Below are 13,370 nucleotides of genomic sequence, written 5' to 3'. Positions count from 1 at the left end.
GGCCATTTTTCGGGTGTTTATGGCCCGAAAAACGGCCGAAAATAAGTCGAGTGAACATACCCTAAGTTACATAGTTACATAGTTACATAGTTACATAGTTTGTACGGTTGAAAAAAGACACATGTCCATTAAGTTGAACCAAGAGATGGGAAAGGGGAAGGTAAAAATTTCTACACATAGGAGCTAATATTTTTTTGTTCTAGGAAATTATCTAACCCTTTTTTAAAGCCATCTACTGTCCCTGCTGTGACCAGCTCCTGCGGTAGGCTATTCCATAAATTCACCGTTCTTACTGTAAAGAAGCCTTGTCGCCTCTGCAGCTTGAACCTTTTTTTCTCCAGACGGAGGGAGTGCCCCTTGTTTTTTGAGGGGGTTTTACAAGGAACAGGATTTCACCATATTTTTTGTATGTGCCATTAATATATTTATATAAGTTAATCATGTCCCCCCTTAGTCTTCTTTTTTCAAGGCTAAATAGGTTTAATTCTTTCAATCTTTCCTCATAACTTAGATTCTCCATGCCCCTTATTAGCTTCATTGCTCTTCTTTGTATTTTTTCCAACTCCAGGGCATCCTTTCTATGAACTGGAGCCCAGAACTGAACTGCATATTCTAGATGAGGCCTCACTAATGCTTTGTAAAGTGGTAATATTACATCCCTGTCCCGCGAGTCCATGCCTCTTTTAATACACGACAATATCCTGCTGGCCTTTGAAGCAGCTGATTGACACTGCATGCTGTTATTGAGTTTATGATTTACAAGTACACCCAGATCCTTCTCAACAAGTGAATCCGCCAGTGTAGCGCCCCCTAGGACATATGATGCATGCAGGTTGTTGGTACCAAGATGCATAACTTTACATTTATCTACATTAAACTTCATCTGCCAAGTGGACGCCCAAACACTTAGTTTGTTTAAATCTGCCTGTAATTCATGAACATCTTCCATAGTCTGAACTATATTACATAGCTTGGTGTCATCTGCAAAAATAGAAATAGTGCTATTAATCCCTTCCTCTATATCATTAATAAATAAGTTGAATAATAGTGGTCCCAGCACTGAACCCTGGGGTACACCACTTATAACCGGGGACCATTCAGAGAAGGAATCATTGACCACAACCCTCTGGATACGGTCCTTGAGCCAATTCTCAATCCAATTACAAACTATATTTTCTAAACCTATAGTCCTTAATTTACCCATTAGGCGTCTATGGGGGACAGTGTCAAATGCCTTTGCAAAGTCCAAAAACACTAAATCCACAGCGGCCCCTCTGTCTAGACTTCTGCTCACCTCTTCATAAAAACAGATTAGGTTAGTTTGACAACTTCTGTCCTTAGTAAAACCGTGCTGGCTGTCACTTATAATGCTATTTATTGTCACATAATCCTGTATATAGTCCCTCAATAGCCCCTCAAAAGGTGTGAAGGAACAAGGGGTGGCTGTGGGCATGCACTTGCTGCCGCTGCCAGTGTTTATCTGCATGGCAGCAGGGCATTTGGGCGTTGCCAGGAAGGCGTTTTTATGTAGATTCCTCCTCTTTCAGCACTGCATTGTGGTGCAAGCAAAAGAAGCAAATCCTGTCTGGCTTCCTCTCCGGCCTTTATTCACCTCCCGTGTAGCTGTGAGTGTGTGAGCCTGCAGGGCCCCATGGAATTGCCTAGAAGTAGGCTGAATCGCTGCAAGGGCTGAACAGCAGTATCGGGCAGGCTCGGGCAACGCGCGGCCCGTTCGGGTTATCGCTTCTCGGCCTTTTGGCTAAGATCAAGTGTAGTATCTCTTCTTATCAGTTTAATATCTGATACGTCCCCTATCTGGGGACCATATATTAAATGGAGCTTGCTCTGTCCACTCCACGCATTGACCTGGTATTGCAGTATTTCCAGGACCGGTGCACCCTTTCCTTATGTGTTGACTAAAATCAGATTCCAAAAGTGTTTTTTGTGTTTGCCATTGTTTCTGTCTTTCTGAAGGGATCTCCCCTTTTAATCCCATTATTTCAACACCTGTTGGACAATGCATGAGTGATAATGAGCTAATTGATTAAATGCAATTAATGAATACATTGCCACCTCTTGTTTTGTGTCGTCTGTGTGTCTGTGTTTCCGGCATTTCACATTGGAACAGCTCATTCACCTTCCTTGTCTTCTCTCCGCCCTCCCTTTTAGGTAAGTTAAAGAGCTGCACGTGAGCCAGCCACTGATTGATGTAGCACCACAGTCAAATAGTGGAGTGGAGTAGGGGAACAGCAAACAGCCATTAAAGCCTCCCGCCCGCCACAATGGACCTACCTGTGTACACTAGATGGATGTGATGGAATGTACTGTCGTCCCTACATTTCAAGAAGGAGTAAGAATTGCAGTTGCAACAAAGCCTTGCTTGCCTACAAAGAGAGCAGCAATTTGGATTTGTTACTATGTTACCTAGAAGAATAACAAACTGTGCAAGGATGGAGGTTGTAGGAGCAAGGAGAAGTTGTCTGTAAAGTTGGTGGATGCTTATTTTCCATTTTGCAGTCCCTTGTCTCCCTCTTGTGGCCTCCTGGAGGCAACTAGCTGTGCAAAAAAAGACAGCCTGGCGGCCGGCTGTTGCAGTGTTGCCCTCTCAGGCAACACTGAGTGACTGACTGAGTCGCACCGTCTTATATAAAGTTCAAACGGAACTTTGCACGTGTCATAGTGGAGCCCTGAGGAGCCAGAGCCAGCTTTCTGACATCATAATGGGGCCTCAGAGATAAAAGCCTGGGCCCAGGCAGTGTTGGTCAGTGCTGCTCAGCAGGCAGCACTGGACTGGACTGGATTACAGCTGATACAAGGTGTGAAGGAACAAGGGGTGGCTGTGGGCATGCACTTGCTGCCGCTGCCAGTGTTTATCTGCATGGCAGCAGGGCATTTGGGCGTTGCCAGGAAGGCGTTTTTATGTAGATTCCTCCTCTTTCAGCACTGCATTGTGGTGCAAGCAAAAGAAGCAAATCCTGTCTGGCTTCCTCTCCGGCCTTTATTCACCTCCCGTGTAGCTGTGAGTGTGTGAGCCTGCAGGGCCCCATGGAATTGCCTAGAAGTAGGCTGAATCGCTGCAAGGGCTGAACAGCAGTATCGGGCAGGCTCGGGCAACGCGCGGCCCGTTCGGGTTATCGCTTCTCGGCCTTTTGGCTAAGATCAAGTGTAGTATCTGTTCTTATCAGTTTAATATCTGATACGTCCCCTATCTGGGGACCATATATTAAATGGATTTTTAGAACAGGGAGATGGAAATAGAGCTTGCTCTGTCCACTCCACGCATTGACCTGGTATTGCAGTATTTCCAGGACCGGTGCACCCTTTCCTTATGTGTTGACTAAAATCAGATTCCAAAAGTGTTTTTTGTGTTTGCCATTGTTTCTGTCTTTCTGAAGGGATCTCCCCTTTTAATCCCATTATTTCAACACCTGTTGGACAATGCATGAGTGATAATGAGTTAATTGATTAAATGCAATTAATGAATACATTGCCACCTCTTGTTTTGTGTCGTCTGTGTGTCTGTGTTTCCGGCATTTCACATTGGAACAGCTCATTCACCTTCCTTGTCTTCTCTCCGCCCTCCCTTTTAGGTAAGTTAAAGAGCTGCACCTGAGCCAGCCACTGATTGATGCAGCACCACAGTCAAATAGTGGAGTGGAGTAGGGGAACAGCAAACAGCCATTAAAGCCGCCCGCCCGCCCGCCCGCCACAATGAACCTACCTGTGTACACTAGATGGATGTGATGGAATGTACTGTCGTCCCTACATTTCAAGAAGGAGTAAGAATTGCAGTTGCAACAAAGCCTTGCTTGCCTACAAAGAGAGCAGCAATTTGGATTTGTTACTATGTTACCTAGAAGAATAACAAACTGTGCAAGGATGGAGGTTGTAGGAGCAAGGAGAAGTTGTCTGTAAAGTTGGTGGATGCTTATTTTCCATTTTGCAGTCCCTTGTCTCCCTCTTGTGGCCTCCTGGAGGCAACTAGCTGTGCAAAAAAAGACAGCCTGGCGGCCGGCTGTTGCAGTGTTGCCCTCTCAGGCAACACTGAGTGACTGACTGAGCCGCACCGTCTTATATAAAGTTCAGACGGAACTTTGCACGTGTCATAGTGGAGCCCTGAGGAGCCAGAGCCAGCTTTCTGACATCATAATGGGGCCTCAGAGATAAAAGCCTGGGCCCAGGCAGTGTTGGTCAGTGCTGCTCAGCAGGCAGCACTGGACTGGACTGGATTACAGCTGATACAAGGTGTGAAGGAACAAGGGGTGGCTGTGGGCATGCACTTGCTGCCGCTGCCAGTGTTTATCTGCATGGCAGCAGGGCATTTGGGCGTTGCCAGGAAGGCGTTTTTATGTAGATTCCTCCTCTTTCAGCACTGCATTGTGGTGCAAGCAAAAGAAGCAAATCCTGTCTGGCTTCCTCTCCGGCCTTTATTCACCTCCCGTGTAGCTGTGAGTGTGTGAGCCTGCAGGGCCCCATGGAATTGCCTAGAAGTAGGCTGAATCGCTGCAAGGGCTGAACAGCAGTATCGGGCAGGCTCGGGCAACGCGCGGCCCGTTCGGGTTATCGCTTCTCGGCCTTTTGGCTAAGATCAAGTGTAGTATCTGTTCTTATCAGTTTAATATCTGATACGTCCCCTATCTGGGGACCATATATTAAATGGATTTTTAGAACAGGGAGATGGAAATAGAGCTTGCTCTGTCCACTCCACGCATTGACCTGGTATTGCAGTATTTCCAGGACCGGTGCACCCTTTCCTTATGTGTTGACTAAAATCAGATTCCAAAAGTGTTTTTTGTGTTTGCCACTGTTTCTGTCTTTCTGAAGGGATCTCCCCTTTTAAGCCCATTATTTCAACACCTGTTGGACAATGCATGAGTGATAATGAGCTAATTGATTAAATGCAATTAATGAATACATTGCCACCTCTTGTTTTGTGTCGTCTGTGTGTCTGTGTTTCCGGCATTTCACATTGGAACAGCTCATTCACCTTCCTTGTCTTCTCTCCGCCCTCCCTTTTAGGTAAGTTAAAGAGCTGCACCTGAGCCAGCCACTGATTGATGCAGCACCACAGTCAAATAGTGGAGTGGAGTAGGGGAACAGCAAACAGCCATTAAAGCCGCCCGCCCGCCCGCCACAATGAACCTACCTGTGTACACTAGATGGATGTGATGGAATGTACTGTCGTCCCTACATTTCAAGAAGGAGTAAGAATTGCAGTTGCAACAAAGCCTTGCTTGCCTACAAAGAGAGCAGCAATTTGGATTTGTTACTATGTTACCTAGAAGAATAACAAACTGTGCAAGGATGGAGGTTGTAGGAGCAAGGAGAAGTTGTCTGTAAAGTTGGTGGATGCTTATTTTCCATTTTGCAGTCCCTTGTCTCCCTCTTGTGGCCTCCTGGAGGCAACTAGCTGTGCAAAAAAAGACAGCCTGGCGGCCGGCTGTTGCAGTGTTGCCCTCTCAGGCAACACTGAGTGACTGACTGAGCCGCACCGTCTTATATAAAGTTCAGACGGAACTTTGCACGTGTCATAGTGGAGCCCTGAGGAGCCAGAGCCAGCTTTCTGACATCATAATGGGGCCTCAGAAATAAAAGCCTGGGCCCAGGCAGTGTTGGTCAGTGCTGCTCAGCAGGCAGCACTGGACTGGACTGGATTACAGCTGATACAAGGTGTGAAGGAACAAGGGGTGGCTGTGGGCATGCACTTGCTGCCGCTGCCAGTGTTTATCTGCATGGCAGCAGGGCATTTGGGCGTTGCCAGGAAGGCGTTTTTATGTAGATTCCTCCTCTTTCAGCACTGCATTGTGGTGCAAGCAAAAGAAGCAAATCCTGTCTGGCTTCCTCTCCGGCCTTTATTCACCTCCCGTGTAGCTGTGAGTGTGTGAGCCTGCAGGGCCCCATGGAATTGCCTAGAAGTAGGCTGAATCGCTGCAAGGGCTGAACAGCAGTATCGGGCAGGCTCGGGCAACGCGCGGCCCGTTCGGGTTATCGCTTCTCGGCCTTTTGGCTAAGATCAAGTGTAGTATCTGTTCTTATCAGTTTAATATCTGATACGTCCCCTATCTGGGGACCATATATTAAATGGATTTTTAGAACAGGGAGATGGAAATAGAGCTTGCTCTGTCCACTCCACGCATTGACCTGGTATTGCAGTATTTCCAGGACCGGTGCACCCTTTCCTTATGTGTTGACTAAAATCAGATTCCAAAAGTGTTTTTTGTGTTTGCCACTGTTTCTGTCTTTCTGAAGGGATCTCCCCTTTTAATCCCATTATTTCAACACCTGTTGGACAATGCATGAGTGATAATGAGCTAATTGATTAAATGCAATTAATGAATACATTGCCACCTCTTGTTTTGTGTCGTCTGTGTGTCTGTGTTTCCGGCATTTCACATTGGAACAGCTCATTCACCTTCCTTGTCTTCTCTCCGCCCTCCCTTTTAGGTAAGTTAAAGAGCTGCACCTGAGCCAGCCACTGATTGATGCAGCACCACAGTCAAATAGTGGAGTGGAGTAGGGGAACAGCAAACAGCCATTAAAGCCGCCCGCCCGCCACAATGGACCTACCTGTGTACACTAGATGGATGTGATGGAATGTACTGTCGTCCCTACATTTCAAGAAGGAGTAAGAATTGCAGTTGCAACAAAGCCTTGCTTGCCTACAAAGAGAGCAGCAATTTGGATTTGTTACTATGTTACCTAGAAGAATAACAAACTGTGCAAGGATGGAGGTTGTAGGAGCAAGGAGAAGTTGTCTGTAAAGTTGGTGGATGCTTATTTTCCATTTTGCAGTCCCTTGTCTCCCTCTTGTGGCCTCCTGGAGGCAACTAGCTGTGCAAAAAAAGACAGCCTGGCGGCCGGCTGTTGCAGTGTTGCCCTCTCAGGCAACACTGAGTGACTGACTGAGCCGCACCGTCTTATATAAAGTTCAGACGGAACTTTGCACGTGTCATAGTGGAGCCCTGAGGAGCCAGAGCCAGCTTTCTGACATCATAATGGGGCCTCAGAGATAAAAGCCTGGGCCCAGGCAGTGTTGGTCAGTGCTGCTCAGCAGGCAGCACTGGACTGGACTGGATTACAGCTGATACAAGGTGTGAAGGAACAAGGGGTGGCTGTGGGCATGCACTTGCTGCCGCTGCCAGTGTTTATCTGCATGGCAGCAGGGCATTTGGGCGTTGCCAGGAAGGCGTTTTTATGTAGATTCCTCATCTTTCAGCACTGCATTGTGGTGCAAGCAAAAGAAGCAAATCCTGTCTGGCTTCCTCTCCGGCCTTTATTCACCTCCCGTGTAGCTGTGAGTGTGTGAGCCTGCAGGGCCCCATGGAATTGCCTAGAAGTAGGCTGAATCGCTGCAAGGGCTGAACAGCAGTATCGGGCAGGCTCGGGCAACGCGCGGCCCGTTCGGGTTATCGCTTCTCGGCCTTTTGGCTAAGATCAAGTGTAGTATCTGTTCTTATCAGTTTAATATCTGATACGTCCCCTATCTGGGGACCATATATTAAATGGATTTTTAGAACAGGGAGATGGAAATAGAGCTTGCTCTGTCCACTCCACGCATTGACCTGGTATTGCAGTATTTCCAGGACCGGTGCACCCTTTCCTTATGTGTTGACTAAAATCAGATTCCAAAAGTGTTTTTTGTGTTTGCCATTGTTTCTGTCTTTCTGAAGGGATCTCCCCTTTTAATCCCATTATTTCAACACCTGTTGGACAATGCATGAGTGATAATGAGCTAATTGATTAAATGCAATTAATGAATACATTGCCACCTCTTGTTTTGTGTCGTCTGTGTGTCTGTGTTTCCGGCATTTCACATTGGAACAGCTCATTCACCTTCCTTGTCTTCTCTCCGCCCTCCCTTTTAGGTAAGTTAAAGAGCTGCACCTGAGCCTGCCACTGATTGATTCAGCACCACAGTCAAATAGTGGAGTGGAGTAGGGGAACAGCAAACAGCCATTAAAGCCGCCCGCCCGCCCGCCACAATGGACCTACCTGTGTACACTAGATGGATGTGATGGAATGTACTGTCGTCCCTACATTTCAAGAAGGAGTAAGAATTGCAGTTGCAACAAAGCCTTGCTTGCCTACAAAGAGAGCAGCAATTTGGATTTGTTACTATGTTACCTAGAAGAATAACAAACTGTGCAAGGATGGAGGTTGTAGGAGCAAGGAGAAGTTGTCTGTAAAGTTGGTGGATGCTTATTTTCCATTTTGCAGTCCCTTGTCTCCCTCTTGTGGCCTCCTGGAGGCAACTAGCTGTGCAAAAAAAGACAGCCTGGCGGCCGGCTGTTGCAGTGTTGCCCTCTCAGGCAACACTGAGTGACTGACTGAGCCGCACCGTCTTATATAAAGTTCAGACGGAACTTTGCACGTGTCATAGTGGAGCCCTGAGGAGCCAGAGCCAGCTTTCTGACATCATAATGGGGCCTCAGAGATAAAAGCCTGGGCCCAGGCAGTGTTGGTCAGTGCTGCTCAGCAGGCAGCACAGGACTGGACTGGATTACAGCTGATACAAGGTGTGAAGGAACAAGGGGTGGCTGTGGGCATGCACTTGCTGCCGCTGCCAGTGTTTATCTGCATGGCAGCAGGGCATTTGGGCGTTGCCAGGAAGGCGTTTTTATGTAGATTCCTCCTCTTTCAGCACTGCATTGTGGTGCAAGCAAAAGAAGCAAATCTTGTTTGGCTTCCTCTCCGGCCTTTATTCACCTCCCGTGTAGCTGTGAGTGTGTGAGCCTGCAGGGCCCCATGGAATTGCCTAGAAGTAGGCTGAATCGCTGCAAGGGCTGAACAGCAGTATCGGGCAGGCTCGGGCAATGCGCGGCCCGTTCGGGTTATCGCTTCTCGGCCTTCTGGCTGAGATCAAGTGTAGTGCTGGTTACTTGTAGTCAGTGCTGCCTGGTCTTGGTTAGGAGGTGCTCAGGTACCCTCTCTCTCGGCCTCGGGGGATCGTCCAGGTTCGCCTGGACTTCACCCCCGTGCTGCTATTTGGGAGAGAGGCTTAGTCCTGAGCAACGGGTTGCGATCCATATACCCCCGTGTAGGTTTCGACCGAAAAGGGGAGTTGCGCCCAAAGTTGCGCCTACTAAGGAGTAGCGTAACGATCCCAAAAAAACCTTACTCACCATGGACGAGGATCCATGTGAGATACCGGCTTATGCCCGGATTAAAAACACAATTCGTGTAGTGCTATCGGAGGAGAAGGCGACGACCTGCGGCTTAAAATTCGTGGTGGAGACCGTACTTGTTGGTATCTTCAACATCCAGAAGCGAGAAATTTTGGCGGTGCAGGATTACCCAAGAAGGAGGACATACGACGTTACTTTCATACAGAATGGAGTATTCCGAGATCTGCTGGCGGCTTATACGGTAAAAAATGACCCGAGACTGGACGGTGTTGATTTTTATGAGCACGTTATGGACATCACTAAAATGATAGTTATAAAGATGTACTGCCCTTTTGCCGACTTAAAAGAAGTGATGTCCTTTTTATTCCCTTATTTTAAAACTGTGAAATGTATTGGCAAAGTCATGAATGAGGTTGGTGTATGGACCTCAAAGTGGAGATTTAATGTAACATGTTATAAAGATGCCAATTTTACAGGAGGGATAATGTTGCCGCCAGCACGTTTTAAAATAGGTGATATGGCCGGAGACTTTTATTTTTCAGGGATGCCTCCATTCTGTAGGAAGTGCCAAAAGTACGGTCACACCAAGGAGTCTTGTGACAGCACCTGTAGGAACTGCGGCAGCTCTGAGCACGAGACCAAAACTTGCCCTCTGGGGAAAAGGTGCCGTTTTTGCAGCCGAGTTGGTCACCTCTATGCTACTTGTCCCCACAGATCTAAGGAGTTGGAACAACCTGAGGACCGGCCAAGGCGTCCCGAGCGGCCCGCAGGCCAGATCACCCCCGTACAAAGAGAGGAACCCCAAGGAGGTGAGCAAGACGAAATGGATACCTCCAGCAGACCCCCCCAAACAGGTGACCCTAAAGAGCAGAGGCGACAAAAACGCAGAGCCAGTGATCAGCGGACGAAAGAGCCCCCCCAGGAGACTGGGGCGCAGGATAGTTCGGATGAAGCTGATCCTACTGGCCTGCAAGAGATGCTGGGTCAGCCTGTACCTGAGGCAGAGGTCCCGGGCGGAGCGGCAGCGCTCACTAAGAGACGTAGGGCGTACTCGGAGGTGGCAGCGGGGGTGCCGATGGGAGTACCTGCCAGGTTGAAGGCAGGGAAACCAGTTGACGTGCCCCCGGAAGCGACAACTGAAGGTCCCCCCCCTTCCAGACAGTTGGGGGATATAGGGACAGCTGCCTCCGAGGTAAGCGTGGTCCCTGAGACGTCCAGAAGCGCGATTCCTGCCCCTATAGAAGGGGAGGACGCTGCCAAAGATTGCGGAATCTTACCCGTTGAGTCCGTCTGGGACCCATTTTCAAGAAGCGCCTTAGGTATGGGGGGTCAGCTGAGTGACGGGTCTTCCTCTCAAACCTCATCGATGCGTACATTTGACTCGAGGAAATATGATGATGAGAGCTCGAGTGGGGTGTCTGGCGACGCGGAGGACTGCTGAGGCCTCCTCGGGTAAGATAAAAATAGACTGTCTCTCTCCCTTTTCCTCATGGCTGAGTTATGTGGTCTTTCCCTTAATGTAAGAAGCGTGCACTCACAGACAAGAAGAGCTGCCCTTTTCAACTACCTTTCTGTTTTTACCGCCTCAGTGTTTTTTCTACAGGAATGCTGCATACCTCACCGCATGAATTATAAAAAATATGAGGAAGACTGGAGACTCGGACCTTCAGTGTGGTCCGGGTCCAATGAATCAAAAGCCGCAGGTGTCGCCATTTTATTCAAAGGGAACGTTTTAATTGATCGTTTTTATGAAATTTTACCAGGCAGAATTTTAATGGTCAAAGCTTTTAGAAACGGTGTTAGATGGCAGTTTTTAAACTTTTATGGTTCTACAGACAAAAAAGAAAGAGCAAAAATGCTAGAAATTTTACCCCTTTTTATCAATGATTCAGAACCACTTATTTTAGCTGGTGATTTTAATTGTATTTTAAAGGGGGAACGCCGGTTCTCTAATTCAGTAAGTCGAAACTATGATAAAACCCCGTCTATTTTAAAAGATATTACAGTGGATTTTAAACTTACTGATGTTTTTAAAAAATGCAATAGGGATCTACCGGAAGAGGACGGCGTCACCTGGAGCAATGTAAACTGCAGCTCCAGGATTGATTTTATTTTTTGCTCTTATCAAATACTGCCTTTTAAATGTGATCTTAATTCTAACGTGTTTTCTGACCATAAACTTTTATATTTTAAAGTTAATTTGAACGATCAAAGGAGAACTCCGAAGAAAGCCTGGAAATTAAACGTATCCCTTTTAGAGGATCCGCAAATTTTATCCGATTTTATCACCTTTTATAAGGGCTGCAGACGGGTAAGACATCCCAATATGTTAATTGTTTCCTGGTGGGAAAAAATGAAAATAAAGATAAAAGATTTTTTTATTAAAGCTGGGATGAAGAAAGCAAAAGAGAAATCTGAATTTTATGCTAATTTAAATACCCGTCTGCAGACCCAATACAAGTTCAGAGAACAGGGTATGCAGGTGGAGAAGGAGATCACCGAAATTAAAAAAGAAATCTCCCAGTGCCTGGAGCAGAGGGGAAAGGAGATAATCTTTCGCTCTAAGGTAAAACATCTTGAAGAAAATGAGACCTGCTCCAGGTACTTCTTCAAGAAAATAAATGATAAGCATACCCTGTTAAATGAGATAGATGGGGAAACAAATACCCAAAACATTTTAAAAAAGGTGCACGGTTTTTATGCGGATCTTTTTAATACAAAACATGTTGATGTTGATTTTATGAATGACTCATTGAAGGAGGTGGATGCTGTTTTAAATCCTGCTTCCCAAGTGTTTTTATTACAGGATATTACGGAACAGGAGATTTTAGAAACTACAAAGAGTTTTAAAACAGGTAAAGTCCCTGGCCCTGACGGTATACCTATAGAATTCTATGTTATATTTTATGGTATTTTAAAAGAGGATCTCCACCCTCTTTTTACCCAAGTTTTTAGAACAAAAGCCCTCCCAGGGTCCTGGAAGAAAGGCGAAGTGTCCCTGCTTTACAAAAAGGGGGACAAAACAGACATTAAAAATTGGAGGCCTATCACTTTGCTAAACTCTGACTACAAAGTAATGGCGAAGATATGTGCGAACAGATTAAAAGCAGTGATAGGCCAGATCATACACTCCAATCAGGTCTGTGGGATACCCGGGAGGAGTATATGGGATAATTTAAACCTTTTAAAAGATGTGATCAGTGACACGAAAGAGAGAGGAGGTAAAATGGCAATTTTATCTATAGATTTTGAGAAAGCCTTCGATAGAGTGTCACATTTTTATCTTTTTAAGGTTTTAGAAAAAATGGGTATACCGGAAGGTTTTTTACAGTCTCTGAAGGCCTTTTATGAAAATTGTACTAGCAAAATTTTAGTAAAGGGTTTTAAGACACAGGATGTCCTTTTAAATTCCGGAGTGAAGCAGGGGTGTCCCTTGTCCCCACTACTTTTTATTTGTGCGATCGAGCCTCTACTCTGCAGGTTAAGAAAGGATAAGCAGATAAGCGGAGTCCCCCTGCCGGGCGGGGGGGGACTAGAGGCTAAAGTGGTGGGGTACATGGACGATGTCGCGGTCCTTTGCAGGGACACCCTGTCATTACAGAAATCTTTTAAACAGATTTACCAATTCTGTTGCTCCTCCGGTTTTTTAGTAAATTTTAATAAAAGTAACATCTTAAATATCGGCAAAATGGTTTTAATGGACATTCCAGTCCCTGTGTCAGAGTCTGTACAAATTTTAGGAGTCTCCTTCAATGAGTCAAATAATGGTTTTACCAGTTGGGACTTGGTGGCACAAAAAGTCAATCAGAAAATTTGCATGTGGAACATGAGAAAGTTAACAATGGAGGGAAAGGTTTTAATTACAAAAATGGTGATTTTACCTATTTTATTATATTTAAGTATGGTATTCCCTCCCCCTGAGATTTTATTGAAAAAAATAATTAAAGCATGTTTTACATTTTTATGGAACTCCAGGATGGAAAAGCTCAGGAGAGAGAAGGTAATATTACCCAAACCAATGGGGGGGAAAGATTTCCCCGATATAAAAGCATTCCTTTTAATAAAATTTTTTACTTTATGTCTTAATGCAGTTTTTAAGGAACATTACTGGTCATATTTTATACGTTTTAACACAGGTTATTTTATGAGGAGGAACGGTTGGTTCTCCACGGTTTTAAGCTCCCCGTATGCTTTTAACCTTTCTGGCCAGTATAAGATTTTAGAAAAAATTGTAAACCTTTTTAA

General features: G+C 45.9%; 4 non-coding genes and 1 pseudogene across 4 annotated transcripts; all 5 read left to right on the top strand.

Annotated features, from left to right (window-relative positions):
* Window positions 1–1,739: 1,739 nt before the first annotated feature.
* LOC142714674 (U2 spliceosomal RNA) lies at window positions 1,740–1,903 on the top strand (annotated as a pseudogene).
* Window positions 1,904–3,133: 1,230 nt separating this feature from the next.
* LOC142714665 (U2 spliceosomal RNA) lies at window positions 3,134–3,324 on the top strand. Its single transcript, XR_012870809.1, has one exon. It is a non-coding gene; the product is annotated as a U2 spliceosomal RNA (small nuclear RNA).
* A 1,238-nt stretch (window positions 3,325–4,562) lies between these two features.
* Window positions 4,563–4,753, top strand: LOC142714663 (U2 spliceosomal RNA). The gene has a single exon (XR_012870807.1). It is a non-coding gene; the product is annotated as a U2 spliceosomal RNA (small nuclear RNA).
* Window positions 4,754–5,987: 1,234 nt separating this feature from the next.
* Window positions 5,988–6,178, top strand: LOC142714662 (U2 spliceosomal RNA). The gene has a single exon (XR_012870806.1). It is a non-coding gene; the product is annotated as a U2 spliceosomal RNA (small nuclear RNA).
* Window positions 6,179–7,408: 1,230 nt separating this feature from the next.
* LOC142714661 (U2 spliceosomal RNA) lies at window positions 7,409–7,599 on the top strand. Its single transcript, XR_012870805.1, has one exon. It is a non-coding gene; the product is annotated as a U2 spliceosomal RNA (small nuclear RNA).
* Window positions 7,600–13,370: the final 5,771 nt, after the last annotated feature.

The sequence above is a fragment of the Rhinoderma darwinii genome, unplaced genomic scaffold (genome assembly GCF_050947455.1).
Source record: "Rhinoderma darwinii isolate aRhiDar2 unplaced genomic scaffold, aRhiDar2.hap1 Scaffold_4425, whole genome shotgun sequence".
Classification (NCBI taxonomy): Eukaryota; Metazoa; Chordata; class Amphibia; order Anura; family Rhinodermatidae; genus Rhinoderma; species Rhinoderma darwinii.
The sequence above is the reverse complement of the archived record's forward strand: the minus strand, read 5'-3'. Positions and strand labels throughout refer to the sequence as shown.